General features: G+C 47.5%; 1 protein-coding gene across 3 annotated transcripts in view; it reads right to left on the bottom strand.

Annotated features, from left to right (window-relative positions):
* The window catches only part of ARHGAP24 (Rho GTPase activating protein 24), a 552712-nt gene that overhangs the window by 510246 nt on the left and 27809 nt on the right, over nt 1–14657 (bottom strand). The gene's annotated exons all lie outside the window — the stretch shown is intronic.

Raw genomic sequence — 14657 nt, 5'->3', positions numbered from 1 at the left:
TGTTGTTGTCATCCACAGAGGTGCAGCATAGATTAGTTAAAAAGAAGAAGAGGAAAGGACACACCCACACTACCACCATCACTTGGGGATGGGGTCAGAGGATGACCAAGGGTCATCCCATGAAATTGATTGCCAGGAAATCTAGGACCAGCAAACGGAAGTGCGGAGCCTGACTGTTGGCAGCCCGTGTGTGGCCATGGCCCAGCCCCACTGACCCCGCCCCCGCATCTGACATCAGATGCAGGGGGCGTGGTCTGGCTCCCTAACGGAGCCTTGAGGCTCCCGTTCAGAAGTTGGAGTTCAACTCTTGAAGGGGCCACGCGGGCCCTTCGGGAGCGAAACTTAGAACCTTTTAACTCCTGAAGGGGGTCCTGAACACAGTGCCAGCCTTAGTTTAGCTCCCCAAAGGGCTGTGCGGCCCCCGCTCGGGAACTAAACCACCACCCCGCATCTGACGTCAGACACAGAGGGCATGTCAGGGCCACGAGGCACGGCCCCTGATTGGGCGTGGCTTGGGTTCTTTGAACCCATTGGCCCAATGGTGTCTCTGCCCCTGCTCAAAGGCAGGATGCCTCTGAGTACCAGTTGCAGGGGAGTAAAAGAAGGAGAGAAGGCATGCCCTCAACTCCTGCCTGTAGGCTTCCAGTGGCATCTGGTGGGCCACTGTGTGAAACAGGATGCTGGACTAGATGGGCCTTGGGCCTGATCCAGCAGGGCTGTTCTTATATTCTTAAAGTTCAGTGGTAGGGCATCTGCTTTGTATGCAGAAGGTCCCAGGTTCAATCCAGGGCATCTCCAGGTAAGGCTAGGAAAGACTCCTGCCTGAAAACTTGGAGAGCTGCTGCCAGTCTGTGTAGACAATGCTGAGCTAGATGGACCAATGGTCTCACTCAGTATAAGGCAGCTTCCTGTGCTCCTATGTCATACTACTAAGCTTTAGGAAGTTCTCCCATTCGCTTCCTTGAAAATCTTTTGAATTTAACCTCCCCCATGGACCACCCCACTAAATTGGAGAGAACCACCCCAACAATCAAATTTCATCAAAAGGATAAATATATATCGATACAAATCAGCACCGAAACCAGACCCCAGCCCTTCCAGACCATCCTGGGCCCTGATATCTGTGTTGCTTGCCTCACCTCATCCTCCTAGTACAGTCTAGCACAGCTAGCCCAGGTGATCTCCGCTCTCCCTCTTCTCCCATTGGCCGCTGAGTGGGCCAGAGGCATTTTTGTTATGCTGCTGGTCCATAGAGAAAATTAATGGGGTAACTGGGCCTAAGTGGAACCTTGATGCTTAAAAAACTAGAAAACGCTGCAGAAGGGTTTCCGTTACAACTACGGGAGAAAAGGTGAATGTGGGGGCGGGGGGACCCTAGCACCATGGGGGGAAATTATTATATTTTACTTCTGGCCGAAAAGGTTTACACCATTTCTGTACAATTGCAATGTTATGTAAGACAACAGAAATTCTGTAGCTCTCCCTGCTTATTTCTATATCTGCCAACTGTTTCGCTTCTGGCTGACATTCTTCCCTTTACAGTAGTCTGGTATATACTGCCAGATTGAATTTATTACCACGGCAGTTTCTTTCAGTTAGTTACAACCCAATGAGAAAATATTAAATTCACTGTTAGTTTTAGAAAGTCCATTCTAGCCAAGATCTTGAGTTCACCTGCTTTGGGGTGTGTGTGTGTGTGTGTGTGTGTTTGGTTGCTCTTTTAAATGTAACCATGAACCACAGTTGAGTGCCAGTAGGGAAGAAAGGTGGCCCCTTTCGCCACTGTTAAAGCAGCTTGAGACCGATCTGACCCTTGCAAGAGGCACCTCTACTCCCACTCCTTCCTAAGCTTGTAAGAAACATCAGGAAAGAAGAGGCAACCTTCCTTCTTGCTTACTCCCAAGCAACTCTTAAAGAGTGCAGAGGTTGGCTTTGAAAGGGGGATGGGCCCCACCAGGGTTAGATAGCAAGGCAGCATACACTGCATCCTGGTACACTGTGCTCGGGGTCTACAAACAGATCTGAATTTGAAACGGCCCAGTTCAACCGGTTCGAGCTTGAACTGGACCAGCCCTCCAGAAATGGGGGCTGGTCTGAGTTTGAGCCAAACCAGACCCGGTTCAGATCAAAACGGTTCAGCTGGTTCTAGTGCTTGCAAAAGGGAATCCAGTAAGGATTTGGATTTGAACTGAACTAGCCTGGCCAGTTCTGTGCACATCGCTACACTGTGCCCAAGTACAGAATATCAGTACAAAGCTATGGAAAGCCCAGAAACAAGTGGCAGCTAGTGCTGCTGATGGGATAACATGTTGAATGAGTCAGTGATCTAGGCCTCTGATCTCTAGAGTACATAGAAGAATTGACACTAGATCCCAGGAATAGGGAGCTGAATCAAAAGGGCATCTGTCATTCATATATAATTAATATACATACCTGTTATTCTGCCATGTCTGGCTATAAATACAAACCAGGCAGTCTGCAATGTAAGGAACTTAAAGGGACCTAAAGAAGCTAAAAGAACACCCTTAATTTCTTCCAGTTTTTCAAAGCAGACAAAGTCTTTTGGCAGGGAGAGGGACCAGCTTTAAAAATTCATAATGGACCCAGAAAAATTATACCTGGACACTGTGTTGGGTAAAGAAAAGTCAAAGGACTAGACATAAGGCAAACATGTAAGAAACGTTGTGTCTGGTTTATTAAAATATTTATACTCTTCCCCTCCAGTGCAATATGGCTCAGGGCGGTTCACAAAATTAGTAGCACAAAGAAACAATATTAAAACTATATAAAATAATACTATTAGAAATTAACTAAAAACAGAATTTGTTAAAACCAGATTTAAAAGTTGCACATTGAAAATTTTAAAATCTACCACATATGAGCTGAAGATTAAAAAAAAATTAAAACCATCTCTAAGAAGGTGGGTCTTCAGCTGGTTTTGTAAAGATTCTAAAGGAGGCAGCATGGTAAAGCTCTTCCTGGAGGGCATTCCAAAGCAAAGGGGCCACAACCGAAAAGGCATTGTCTCTAGTACCCACCAACCAGACCTCCATTAGTGGTGGGGCCATGAGCAGGGCCAATTAATTTCACAATTCAGTTCTGAATTTAAAGGAACAGCTGGGCTTCAGCCTGTCAACTAGAGATGTGCTGAAACTTGATTCAGCTTCGGAATCACGACACAATCTCTTTAAAACTGAGGGCTTACCCAGTCGCTTTAATGCAGAGGAGAGCAGGTCCATCCCTGCTCCAACTCCACTCACCCCCAGCCAGCAGCGCATGACACCGGCATGTACATGGCCGCTGAGCATGCTGGGGCTGAGCTCAATGGCCTTAGCACATGTGCATGGCTGAGAGAGTTGAAGAATTAACATTCAAAGAAAATGTTGCTTCTGGCTTTTATGCAAAGTTCTGGCAACCTGCTGCGGTATATGGCTTCTTTAAAAAAAATTTAAAAATCCTAGTAAGTAGCCCAGAGGTTAAAAGCTTCCCCATCACACTCACTACCCTGGTTGATTGGGAACCCTAAGGATGCACTGTGTTCATACTAATGTGCAGGTCTGCTCCCTTCTGATCTTGTGTACAGGCAATCTCAGTTACATACAGGTGGTGGTGGTGATAAAATGGTGGTGGTGGTGATGGTAATTAAAACTGAGGGCTTACCTAGCTCCTTTAATGTGGAGGAGAGCGGGTCCATCCCTGCTAACTGCTACAGGAAGGAGTAGGGATGCACCTGCTCTCCTCTGTGTTTAAAGGGGCTGGGTAAACTGCTGATAGGTTTCCGGGCAAAATATAAGATCTTGGTTATCTTCTCTCTATATAATTCTCTAAGATGTACCTGTGGCTAATTCCATGTGTGGCAGCTCTTGTGAGAGTTCGCAGGCGAGATGCTGGGAGGGAGAGAGGAAAGCGGCGGCGGGTGGGGGGGAGAAAGCGGTGGTGGGGGGAAGTGGCAGCGGGGGGGGGAGAAAGCAGCTGCAAAAAAAAGTGAACAGGTGGGCAGGCGGCCAGTCAGGGGGTGGGAGAGGAAGCAGCAGGCAGTGGCAGCAACTGGCTGGGTGGAGAGAGAAAACAGCAGGCAGGCACCCAAACCACAGCTGTCCTCCTCGCGAGAAGACCGGCCAAGCAGGCAGCAGAGTGGGCAGCATAGCCAAATGACAGGTCAGGCTGCACTGGGGGAGTATGAGGCCCCTCTGCACCTGCGCCAAGAGGCGAGGAGACGGCTGAGCAGGCAGCGGAGAGGGTGGTTCAGCCTCCTTCTCCAGGCCTACCTGCCGGCCAAATGACAGGATAAATGGGCACCAGTGCAACCAAAGACCTGCAGCTGCTGGTCAAGCGGGTGAGAGGGGAGAACGGCCAAGCAGTGAGGAATGGGTGAGCAGGTGGGGGTCTGCCCTGGTTGCATAAGGATGGGAGACTAGAAGTGTGAGCACTGTAAGACATTCCCCTCAGGGGATGGAGCTGCTCTGGGAAGAGCAGAAGGTTCCAAGTTCCCTCTCTGGCTTCTCCAAGAGAGGGTTGAGAGAGATTTCTGCCTGCAACCTTGGAGAAGCCGCTGCCAGTCTGTGAAGAGAATACTGAGATAGATGGACCAATGGTCTGACTCAGTATATGGTAGCTTCCTATGTTCCTATGCATTTTAATGGGAGACTAGAAGTGTGAGCATTGTCAGATATTCCCCTCAGGGGATGGAGCCGCTCTGGGGAGAGCAGGAGGTTTCAAGTTCCCTCCCTGGCTTCTCCAAGACAAGGCTGAGAGAGATTCCTGCCTGCAAATTGGAGAAGCTGCTGCCAGTCTGTGTAGACCAGGGGTTCTCGGTGTTGGGTCCCCATGTGTTGTTGTACTTCAGCTCCCATAATCCCCAGCCAAAGGCCACTGGGGCTGGGGATTATGGGAGTTGAAGTCCAATAACATCTGGGAACCCAACACTGAGAATCTCTGGTGCAGACAATACAGAGCTAGATGGACCTATGGTCTGTCTCAGTATATGACAGCTTCCTATGTTCCTCTGTGAAACTGTGCTGTGATTCAGGATTGTGCTGTGATTTTGAAGCTGATTCATGTTTCGAGTACAACCTTGCTTGTATTACCAGTTTAGAAGTTTCCATAGTATAATCACTAGTGCTGCTCCACCATTCTCATGGTGACTCAAAATGGGGTAGGGCGGGAATGCCTGCAAGAGCATTTACTCCATCTTTCCTTTTCAATTAAATGTGCTTGTTTTCACTCACTTCCTAAAGTACAGCTGATGTGGAAGTCGAATGCCTTCTTGGTGATGGCACCAGCTCTGCAGAATTTCTTTTCCATAGAAGCCTGCTTGGCTTTTACCTTGCACTCTTTTTAGCTTCTTCGTAGAAACTGACTAGATAAAAACTGATTGAGGGATGCTGAAATTGATTGAAAGTGACTGGATATTGATGCCTAGCCTACTGGTTTGTTTTTGTGCTTAATTTGGCTGGCATTTTCTATAGAGAATGGGGCTATTGATTATTATGCCTCTTTATGTTGCTCTTTTATTTGTTAGTTGATTATTATATTAATATTATTAATATTATCATTATCTATATATTTAATTCTCGTAGACGTGCCGGGAAAAAATGCGTGGTGGAAATCTCGCGAAAGTGGCGGAACCCTTGCAAGAGTTCCTGGCAGGAGGCGGTTGGCCAGCCAGCGCACTCGGCCTTGCCAGAGGAGGCAGGCAGTTTGGGCGGGCAGTGGAGCCACACATGGCAGGAGGCGGTTAGCTGGCGGGTGGACTTGCCCTTGACGGAGGAGGCAGCAGCCGGCCAGCAGAGAGGGAAAGCAGCGCCATCTCCGGGCTGGCCAGCAGCGAGGGAAAGAGCCTGCCGGGCTGTCACTGGGCAGATGGCGAGGGGAAATGGCACCACCGCCAGGCCGGCCAGTGGAGAGGGAAAGCACCAGCCAGGCTGAACGGGGAGGGAAAGCACTGGCCAGGCCTGCAGGCAGGGAAGAAAAGTGCCAGGCACTACAGTGCAAGTTAGTACCCCAGGTAGGGTGGGTGGGAAGAGAAAGCCGACTGGGAGGGGGAGAACGGACTGGGGCTGAAGCGTGGGGGTGGAGAATGGACTGGGGCTGAAGGGAGGGAGGAGAGACAGGGAGGACTAGGGGCACAGATGCTATGCGTCCAGGTCAAATAGTTATTATTATTGTTAGTTCATTATTGTGTTTTTAAAGTTGTAGATGGGTCACCCCTGTCCCTAGGAGAGCTGCATTATACTGGAATCTATAGACACGGGCATCTTAAATGGAGAGAAAATATAAAAAATACAAAACAACTGTCAAAAACATGCCATTCCTAGATTTTAAAACATAAAAATATTATTTTAAATTGTGCAATTGTAACCTTCACAAAAATGAATGGGAGTGCATTTTGTAGTAGGAGTGTTCACTTTTTAATTTAATTTTGGTGTGTTTTTACTGCTGGAAGACAGGAAAGGGACCAGGGATCCCACTTCACCCAGCTTCTGAAATTCCAAAGACATACCACTGGACCACGTTCTGCCCTGATAAACATATCCAGTCAATTGGACTTCTGGGTCAGAGTCTGACAGATATTGTAAGCATTCCTAGTCTGTTTCATATATGTAATCCTGTTTTAAATTTTTGTGATCTTGTTTTGTTGTTTTAAAATGCTGAGAATCTTTGACTAGGAGGTGGGATAGAAATAGTCTAATAATGAAATAATGAACAAATAATGTAGCATAGGCACTTTAGAAATTCAACTTTAAAAGTTTATTTCTCCATACATATAACTTGGCCCCATGAATGGAATGGAAATGTCACCTGCCCAGCAGACTCTGAAAACCTAATACCTTATTCCGCACATCACCACTTTGCTGTCCTCTGGTGTGTCTGCAAAGAGATGGAAACTGTGTGGGCGCTTTGACAGGAAATGGCTGGTGTGGCCCCTATTCAACCTCTAAGTCTTCTGCTGCATCTGGCATCAACCTAATTACCAGGAGCTGTAAATTAGCTACTATTTTAACAAATCAAACTGTTATAGCGCTCCAATTATAGAGGTGTCCTTGGTTGGACCATTTGTCTTATTTGACCTTCAAAACTCTGTTGCACCTCAATAATTCTGTTCTAGCTGGAAGATGTCACAAGCAATGTTTCGACCAGCCAATTATAGTTCCTTGTGTGTGGTGTTTTCAGATGGTGTGATTGCAATTTCTAGGGAATGGTTTAGTGGAAATGGTGACTGATTGAAAACCAAGTTAAAGGATTACCTTCGTCACAGAAACCCTTACTAATAAGCCTTAATTTAATTTATTTATTGATCACATTTATATACTGCCCCATATAAAATATCTGGGCAGTTTACAAATTAAAACACCACAATTAAAACATTCTTATGATGGGCAAGGATGCTAAAGCTATGCCCCTGAATAGGGAACAGAAAAGGACAGAAAAGCCTTTGAAAGAATGGAGTTTTGCGACTGTTAAAATGCACTCCACACAGCAGAAGATCCTATTTAGGAACTATCCCACATGAGAAGGATGAAGAAGAACCAACTCAGTGGCAAAGGAGAACACTGCCACACTCTCACCCCTTTAAATTACAGGGTACGATTTTATGCAAAATGTCACTTCAAAAGGGTCAGAGGTCAGTGTTAGAAAGTGATGGCAGTGCAGTGAAAGCATTGCAAAATTCCTGACTTTTCCTCTGCATGAGCTGGAACTGCAACCCGCCCTGGAGTAGCACTGATGGTATATTTCTTAAGCAGATCATGCAGCTTTGGCATGGAACACTTATTCATAAAGGGGGATCTGTGGCTCCCCACCACCACTTGTATGCAACTGAGATTGCCTGTACACAAGATTAGAAGGGAGCAAACCTGCATGTTAGTATGAACACAATGCATCCTTAGGGTTCCCAATCAACCGGTGGAAGTGGGGGAGCTTGGTGTATTATTTTAACCTCCGGGCTAGTTACCAGGGTTCTGTTTTGTCTTTTTGTTTTTTAAAGAAGCCATATATCATGGCAGGTTGCCAGATTTTCTACGTAAAATCCAGCAGCAACATTTTCATCTAGTGTTGCTTTTTTAGCTGTCTCAGCCAGGTACCAAGTCATTGAGCTCAGCCCCATTATATGTATGCATATATATGTGTAGCTCTTCTCTCCCTCTCTGTTGAGCCAACAGAGGCAGGGTAGCCAAACTGCAGGCAAAAGAAAAGAGGAGACAATGCTTCTGAGGAGCAATGTGGAGTCATGCTGGCAGTGGCAGCAGTTACAGATGTGGGAATTGCTCATAAGAACATAAGAACACACAGATGCAAACCCTGTACCGTGTGGCTGCTTCACCCTATGCTAGACACTTTTGCAGGCTCCACCCACTGTGTGCTGCCTGCCATCACACCTGCCTTGGCAGGGGTGCCTTCTTGGTTGTTGGTGAGATGCAGAAATGGTCCAAACAGGCAAAATCAAGACTGGAGCAAGCAGATTAGGACCTGAAGGGCCACAGGCAGGGTGAGTCACAGGCTGACAGATGAAATTCCAGAGAGAAGATGGAGAGGAGAGGAGAGACGGAGAGGAGCTAGGCATTGGGAGTTGGCTACTGGTACTCATGATGACAAGTTGCTCAGTGTAGTGGGTCAGCTCTAAGAGCAAGGCTTTATAGGCCTAGGTGAGCCAGGATTGGCCCATGGGATCAGCTGACAGGTGGTGCCCTTGCACCACAATGCTCAGTCACAGGGATCCACAAATTTAAGCTTAGCTCCCTACCTAGCCAGCCGTTCTTTGCAGTCACCACCCATTTTGCAGTAACCACCCATCCCCTCTCTTCCCTCAGATCCTTTCCTGGCACACAAGCAGAGAAGCGGGTCTTCTCCCATGTGCATTGGGATATGGCTAGGAAATGGTGGGGACCCTCGCCTGCAGCTCAGAAAGGATTCCTGCTGTTTCTTACCTTCTCAAAAATGGCAGTGGAAATGAGACCTCGGGGGAGGAGATCTGTGTGGTGCTGGGTGTGCTGCTCATCAGAGGGCTTGGGGCATTTGCCCCGGGTGAGCTGGCAAGAGGATTTGTAGGTGCTTTGAGTTACGTTCTCCTGGGTGCTTTCCAGATTAGCCGCTTAAAAGCAGCTAAATGCCTCGTTCAGGCAAATCGCAGTCAAAACATGAAACCTGCAAGGGAAGCAGTCTCCCGAAAACTAACAGCCTGGGAAAATGACACTTTTTATATGCTGGATAAACGTCATAGCACTAAATTGCAGCGATTAAATTCAAAACAAGGCATCCAGCATATGAACAGCACCTTGTGGTCAGCTTCGGGTCTGTGGTGTCACAACACAGGAAGTGTGGAAGCACACTTCAGAGATACGTCCTGACCCTGTTTTAGCATCTAATCTGGAAAGCGCCCTGAAGGTCAAGAACTCCGTTCGTTCAGAAACAGCACAAGTAAGAAGGAGTCTGAACTGCAGTCCAATACCTGACCATCAAGTCTGGCTATGGTCTTTGAGACTTTTGAAAGAGAGAGGTACTCTTTGTGAATAAACTTTGCAGTCCACATTAGATTAGCTCTGGTTGTGATGGATGGAAAAATAAAAACAACCACCTAGTGAGGCAGAAATAGATTGAAAGTTTTAAAAAAATGAAATGTCCTTAGCAATCTTCACTACAGGAATAAGTGCTTCAGTATTGACGAATTTTTAATATGGCAATGTTGACAGATACAGAATTCAAAGGATGCCGATATAATGAAGTTAGAAAAAAGTGTCATCAGATCTCTCCTTAAGAATACCCAAGGCTTTAGTTCATCTGTCTGAAGATGCTGTCCAGTGGGCAGTCATTCAACTATCTGTCAAGGTTCATCTTGCAATGAAAAGGAAAATTAACAGAAGAAAGACAGAAACAATACCTGTTTTGTTTTGGCAAGAGCTTGTGGGGTTCTTGTACACACAAGAGGTATACCCATGAACCTTTCAGTGCCTGCCCTATGCATCAATGCCTTTTGATGCCTGCACTGTGGGGGGGAAAGTGACCTATAAAATATGCCCGCAAAGCGGGTTCACTATGCAAGAATAAAATGTGGATAGGATCAGGTGCAAGCATCCTTTCACAAATGCAGTATTGCAAGACGTGATGGTGGATCAATGTGGCCAAATGCCCAAGATGCTGCCAACACTTCTTACACAAGCCAGGTGTGAGCAGAGAGGAGTGTGAAGAGCACAGGGCCAAAGTGCTAGCAAAGCTCTGGCCAACATCCTGACTAAAGCTGCAGGTGTACAGCCAAACAATGCACCTCTGCATTGGTAGCAACCCTGATTCTAAGAGTGGATGCTTTCACCTCTTCCCCCGGAAGCACTTTGAGCAATGCCGATTGTGTCCCTGAGGGCCATGCACTCACAGAGGGAGTTGCCCTTCCTAGTCTGCCAGACATGTAGCTAGGGGACAGTGGGCTCATGTTTGCCCCTCTCTGGCGGCCCCTCACACATGCCAGACATGCCCCCTAGTTGTGATGTCACATGCAGGGAGTGTTGCCTGCACCTGGAAGGACCAGCGCAGCCCTCCGGAGCTCATTTCCCAGCCGACTTCATGGCTGGCTGGCTGTTTTATTCGTACTCTCCTTCGCTCGGAGTGAAGCGAAAATGAAGAAACTCCTCAGCAGACCATGAAGCTGGCTGGAGAATTAAGCCACTGGAACTTCGGGGGGAGAGGTGAGGGGTGAGCCAGGCAGCTCCCAGGAGTTGGGTGGGCTGGGTTCTTTGAACCCGTCCACCCAGTTATAGTGGCACCTCTGCAGGCTGCCTTCCTCCACATCTGGAATAGCGAGGGCTGAGGGCTCCAGCTGATGTGTCATTTAGAAGATATAGTGCATGCCTCAGTGGTTCAGAAACTCCCCAAGGACTGAAGCTCTAGCAAAAAAGGGCCTCTAAGTGTTTGCAAAAGTGAGCCAGTGGAGTGCTTCTGGAAGAGATGGGGCTGAGGAGGCTTCTGTGTTTGGCTCGGACTTTTGTTGGTACAACATTCTTACTACCCAACACCATGTAGCTGTTCCTGGTCTATGGAATGCACTCCCGGCAGATATCTGCAGTTTATACTTGCTGTCAGCCTTTAAGAGAGACCTAAAAACCTATTTGTTTGGCCTGGCCTTCCAAGGCTTGTAAAGTGTTATTGGTTTTTAAAAGTATTTTAATTGGTTTTAAATGGTTTTAATTGTTTTTGAATCTATATTATTAATTCTCCAAGACGGGCCATGCGTGGGGACGTGGTAGAAAGGAGGCGATTGGCTGACAGAGTTTGCAAGCAGAAGCACCTGATTGGGCAGTGGGGATTCCATATGCAGATAGGGAGAAGGAGCCCATGAGAGCAGAAGCACCATGGTGATTGGGCAGTGGGGATTCCATATGCAGATATAGAGGGGGAGCCTGTGTCACTGTAGTGATTGGGTAGTAGGGATTCCCTATGCAGATAAGGAGGAGGAGCCTGTGATGGTTAAGGTCAGTTGGAATGCAACTGTTACTGGTCAGAAGATGTTCTTGATTGTAGAAGAGAGGAATCTCTCTCTCTCTCTCTCTCTCTCTCTCTCTCTCTCTCTCTCTCTCTCTCTCTCTCTCTCTCTATATATATATATATATATATATATGGATAGCCGGCAGGGGTCTGCAAAAAGACAGGTCGTGAGGGAGGAAGAAGCCCCTTAGGAGAAGGAGAATGCCATTGTGTGAATTAAATGAGGAAACAAGATGAACAAAATCTACAGGTGAAACTCGGAAAATTAGAATATCGTGCAAAAGTCCATTAATTTCAGTAATGCAAATTAAAAGGTGAAACTGATATATGAGACAGACGCATTACATGCAAAGCGAGATAAGTCAAGCCTTAATTTGTTATAATTGTGATGATCATGGCGTACAGCTCATGAAAACCCCAAATCCACAATCCCAGAAAATTAGAATATTACATGGAACCAATAAGACAAGGATTGTAGAATAGAACAATATCGGACCTCTGAAAAGTATACAGTGTACTGTGCTTGATTGGCCAGCAAACTCGCCTGACCTGACCCCATAGAGAATCTATGGGGCATTGCCAAGAGAAGGATGAGAGACATGAGACCAAACAATGCAGAAGAGCTGAAGGCCGCTAATGAAGCATCCTGGTCTTCCATAACACCTCATCAGTGCCACAGGCTGATAGCATCCATGCCACGCCGCATTGAGGCAGTAATTGCTGCAAAAGGGGCCCAAACCAAGTACTGAATACATATGCATGCTTATACTTTTCAGAGGTCCGATATTGTTCTATTCTACAATCCTTGTCTTGAGAGACAGAAAGAAGGGCAAGGGACAGGTCTGAGCCTGTCAGCAGCCTGAGGGGAACGAGCGGCCATGGCAGCATTAGCAGCAAGGAAGAGCCCAGTCAACCACTGCTGCTGTTTGTAGCTACTGAGGCCATTGTCAGAGGGAGGCAGGCAGGCAAAGGACGGGCTCGGGCGTGTCAGTGGCCTGAGGGGAACAAGCGGCCATGGTGGTGGCAGCAGAAAGGAATGGCTCGGTCAACCACTGCTGCTACTTCTGAGGGGAGGAGCAGGAGCGGGGTTCAGGTGAGGGTGGGGAGGTCTCTGGGGATAGGGGGCTGCAGCTTGGCCAATAGGCAGCAGTAATGCTGCAGCCACAGCCAAAAAGGGTGAGGGGGATGGAAGCAATGGGATGGGGGAAGAGCAGGAGTGCAGCTCAGGTGAGGGTGGTGAGATCTCTGAAGTGAGGGGAGCAATCACGTACTAACACGCAGATGCTCTAGAGCATGCAAGAGTTCCAGCATTGAAGTGGAGAGAAATAATGGCGGCGGTCAGGATGCAGAGGTGGAGGGCCGGCAGGCGAAGCCCCTCTGGCCAGAGGAGGTGGGTGGATGGCGGGTGAAGCCCCGCTGGCCAGAAAGAGGAGGCAGTGGCGGGGAGAAATAATGGCAGCGGCGAGGAGGTGGGCAGACAGCGGGCAAAGCCCTACCACCTGGGAGGAGGAGGTGGGAGTCAGTGGCGGGATGGCCTGGCCCTGGCCCGCCCGGAGAGCTGTGGGGGGGAGAGCAAGCGAGCGCGCCGCGGGGGGGAGAGCGGGAGAGCGCGCTGCAGGGGGGGAGGGAGAGTGAGCGAATGTGCCGCGGGGGGGGAGCAAGCACGAGCGCCGCCGGGGGATGCCACAGGCTCAGTGCACAACTGCACAGATGCTCTGTGCGGGGTCAGCTAGTTGTTTTTATATTGTTTTTAACATTGTGTTTGAATTGTGGGTTTTATGTCTTTTTAAAAAGTTGTTGTATACCGCCCAGAGCCTTCAGATGGGGAGGTTTATAAATGTAATAAATAAACAAATAAATAAATAATAATTAATAATTAAGGCATATATCCAGCATCTGTATCATGAACCCAGGACTGGAGAGCTTTGTGAATCTTGCCAGATGCCCTCAGTGCCCACTCCTAAGCCCAGCTGTCTCTTCCTCATGTCTGTCCATCCAAGCTGCTGCAACTGCCTACCTGCTGAACATGACCAATGGACTTGCCTGAGATCACAGGCTGGATCTGCTTCCTGTCCCCTAAATCAGTTGCATCAGAAGCCATCTCTTCCAGAGGAGAGCCTGAGTATTAAGGATGCCCATATTAATATAGGCAATTGGGGATGGATAATGCACATCTTTAAAACCACATCTGTTCATGAGAACGGGAAAATGTGCATCCACCAGATCATTTGAATTAAATAGGAGCTATTGCTCAAATTAATAATGGCAGTCTCCCCTGCTTCATGCTGCATTAACTATGCAGTATTCAAAAGATTTTTTATTTTTACTTTTAAAAAGCACACACATTAGCAACAAAGTCAACGTTGGCAACATCTGTATAAGAAAGCTTCAGCACAGTAAGCCTTTGAGAAAATATCTATCTCACGTGAAACCAGTTCAAAACAAGGACAGTTCAGTTTGTGCTGTATTCTCATGGTAGGAGCCAGTGGAATGAAGACAAAAGAGAGGGATCAGTGGCACAGATTCATCGGGTGTGTGTTTGGGCCCTAGAGGAACTTCAAGAAAGCAAAACAAAAACCAAACAAATGCAAAAAAATTAATGCTGCTTCACCAGACCTTAACACTAGGCTGGTTTTCACGGTTGGAAATTGGGTAGGAGAAGTCTCCCACCCAGATTGACACAGATACCCCTCGAAAAGATGTTTTGCTGGAAGAAGACAGATGAGTGCTTCACCTGCTTTCTCCATGCAAAGAGTTTAGTTGTGGGTACTTCATATTTGTTTTGTTGAGAGACATGAAGGCTGTTCTCACGATCATTAATTGGGTAGGAGGAGATACTTCCTACCCAAGTTCAGGAGCTGTGTACACTCCCGCTTTCTGACCATCTGTGAGTAAAAAGCAAGGTAGGAGGGGGAGGAAATGATTGTCTGCTAAGCAGCAGCTGTGTATGAGGGCTCCTTTCTACCCAGCAGTTGTACAAAGCTCTTTAATGAGGAAGGCTGAAAAGCCCTCCAGTCAGAAAATGGGAGTGCACACAGCTCCTGAACTTGGGTAGGAAGTGTCTCCTCCTACCCAATTAATGATTGTGAGAACAGCCCTCAAGTCTCTCAACAAAACAAAAATGAAATACACACAACTAGACTCTGCATGGAGAGAGGAGGTGAAGCATTCATTTGTCTTCTTCC

This window comes from Hemicordylus capensis, chromosome 5 (genome assembly GCF_027244095.1).
Source record: "Hemicordylus capensis ecotype Gifberg chromosome 5, rHemCap1.1.pri, whole genome shotgun sequence".
Taxonomy (NCBI): Eukaryota; Metazoa; Chordata; class Lepidosauria; order Squamata; family Cordylidae; genus Hemicordylus; species Hemicordylus capensis.
This window is presented reverse-complemented; position numbering and strand designations above follow the sequence as displayed.